Below are 3,109 nucleotides of genomic sequence, written 5' to 3' on the forward strand. Positions count from 1 at the left end.
TATTATTATTATTATTATTATTATTATTGCTATTGTTATTATTATTATTACTATTTCATTTTATTTTAATTATTAAACTGTTCTTATCTCAACCCATGAGTTTTCTCACTTTCACTCTTCCGATTCTCTCCCCCATCCCACTGGGGTGTGGAGGGAGTGAGCAAGAGGCTGTGTGGTGCTCAGTTGCCGACTGAGGTTAAACCATGACACAGATGACTAAATGTAACGTGAACAAGAGCTCACCTTTTACAGAAAGCACTTTCAATGTCTAAACAAGACATTTGTTAATGATGCAGCAATAACAATTTCCACATTGTCCATTATACAGAAGATATTTGTTTTGTACTCATATAAGTGATTTTATTTCTAAGCACAAAACTCCCCCCCAAAAAAACCAAACCTACGCAGGTAAAATGTCCCCTTAGTGCTAAAAAAGACAGAAATTCTTTCTGCAGTTTCACTTAATGAAAGTGATTTCTTAAAAGGCACGGCTAAAAAAGATTTAATTTGAAATATTATGTGGAAGTTGTGGAAACCATCCGACTATTGTTACAAATACTAAGTAATTAGATTGATTCTGCTCAGTTCCCGGGAGACAAGAACTGGAATCACAAATCCAAAAATCACAGCTTGTATTGACTGCCAGTACTGATAGCAGTATCAGCAGACAGATGAAAACTGCCTATATAGGATATGAAAGCAACACTAACGTCTCCTACTATTCACAGAAACAGCTTGTTGACAAGAAATATTGCACTCCTTTTCCTTTGTCCATCCTTGATTGACGCAGGGATGAGGACAGCATTCAAACATGACTATTTTGCACCATTATAGGTTTCACACCTTCCAGTGCAAACTGAATATAGGTAAACCACAAATTTCAGTAATACCTTCCAAACATGGAATTCCCGTGGTAAGCCATGGTATTGAGATTTTCCTAAAAGTGAGCATGACAAAAGACACCAAAAGGCCCTTGATTTCCAAACTTCCTGTACTGGAACACCAACTAGCACACAGCAACTTTTGAGACCAAAAATCTGAATTGTTAGTGTGTAACACTGAAAGAAGAGGGCTCAGAATAAAATATGCACAACATATTGTTGCAGGGTGGGTCCCTCCCTTCACTCTTCCTCTTGGTTCAGCAAGTCTTAGTATTATGAGCCTGTTTGCATATTGCCTCTGGGCTTCTCTCCTACTCCAGAAGTTGTCCATTTTCTCCTGGGAAAAATCCAACTTTTCACTTCTGAAGGCCACCTACACTCCTTCCCTGTACTCTTTGTTGAAGTCTTTCAGTTTATTTGTATTACACCCTCCAGCTTGCTGTCTTTCTCATTCTCTTTAAAGGGCAGAATAAAGTTGGCAGAAATCAGTTTTCTGCTTGAACATGTTCAGGTTTTTTTGGGGAAGAGACTTACTTTCTTTCCTTTGGGAGAGCTCTACCTGGCCCAGAATGCAGCATACAGAATAAGGCAAAAAGGCAACCCTTTCACAGCTCTGTCCTCTAACAGGACATACAGTACCCACATGTCATGCTGCATACCGGTGCTGTGATATCAGTTTTAGTTACCATTTAATCCTTGCAATTGAAATACATGCCCTTTTCTTGGACCATTTTCCTCTCTAGTTAAGAACAACCCTCTCTGTCACACAGAAACATGAGAAGTATTTTGATTTCAAACCTGAGAAGAGAGACAGGACTCAATTCATTTAACTAATTAGAGTGGTGTGCTTTGAGCAGATTGCAATAGGAGTACATTGTAAGCTGTAGGTACATGAGCAATTGTTTCAGGGTTGGTACATGCTCTCACAGCACAATGGCAGGTTATTCTCTTTAACCACCATCTGTGTGAGTTCCCCACTGGCAAATGTAGTAAAATAAATATATCGCATCTCTCAAATATTAGGCCTTTTCTTTGGGGAGAACAAAACCTGCCTACAGTAAGTAACTCTGAAGCAGAATGTAGGAAACAACACCACCTTTGATTTTGTTTAGTAACTTCATGGAATACAACTGAAAAGCTTATGCGGTATGTTGTGAAAGGATCTAATATTGCCTTAGAATCCCTTGAGTATTTTTTAAGGAACACCAAGCAAAATAATGTTACTGCAAAGTCCCAAGCATACTATATCATGAGCCTGACACCACTTTAATAATGTATTACATAAACATGGTTTTGGTCTGGTAGGATCAATGGGGGGAGGTAGTTTATTAAGTGAAAACAAGAAGATATAGAGGAAAATCAGAGTGAAAAAGAAAAAGTATTGTGAAACGCATGTTTTCTAAATTAGGAGATGTCCAAACTATAATTTCCCCTGAATTTCTCAAAGTCTAAATCAATTTAGCTTAAAGTCTGTGCTTTATACAATGCTTTTGGTTTCACTCTCTTTAAAAAAAATAAAGAAAAAAATTGTGTGGTTCATTTCTTTAAGAAAGAAATTAATAAAATTTAAATTAATGAAATGGGGTAGAGGTTGGATTCTGTACATTCAGTTATCCTTGAAAAGTCTTCCTTTTCCTTCATGTACTATCTATATGTTAGCAGTGGTTTTAAAGAATCAGTTTAAAAAATGCATGTTAAGGCCATATATACCTTGTTACTAAAGGACATACCATTTACCTCTTCATTATGGTATGCCTAAGTGCTACCCAGATGCTTTATAACTTATTAATACCTTTTCAGCTTCCCAACTGAAGGCTTAAAATCCTTGCTGCCAAAGTTTATACAGCTTCCCTTCCTCTCCAAAACAAGATGCAGTATAATAATCCTACACCAGTTGTCTTCCAGAATTGCTTAAGCATTTCCATATTAAGAACCCAATCTTTTGGGCTGCTGTTGTGAAAGAGCTTATTATGAGCAATTGTGTTATAAAAAGTGTTTTTAAACTGTGTGTGGAGCTGACCGAGGTTCCATCATCATTGTGACAGAACTGTATTGAAGTCAGTGCTGTGTCGCTTCCACCTGCTGCAGATTCACTCTGAAGTTGACACGTTCTGTATCTACAGGCTGAATTTATACACTCTATATGTCAGATACAGTGCACTGTAGGAAAGAGCAATGGTGATTCTTATTTAAAAAGAAACAGCAAGCAAGCAAGAGAAAGAGAAAGA

Source organism: Aptenodytes forsteri, unplaced genomic scaffold (assembly GCF_000699145.1).
Source record: "Aptenodytes forsteri isolate BGI_AS27 unplaced genomic scaffold, ASM69914v1 Scaffold229, whole genome shotgun sequence".
Classification (NCBI taxonomy): Eukaryota; Metazoa; Chordata; class Aves; order Sphenisciformes; family Spheniscidae; genus Aptenodytes; species Aptenodytes forsteri.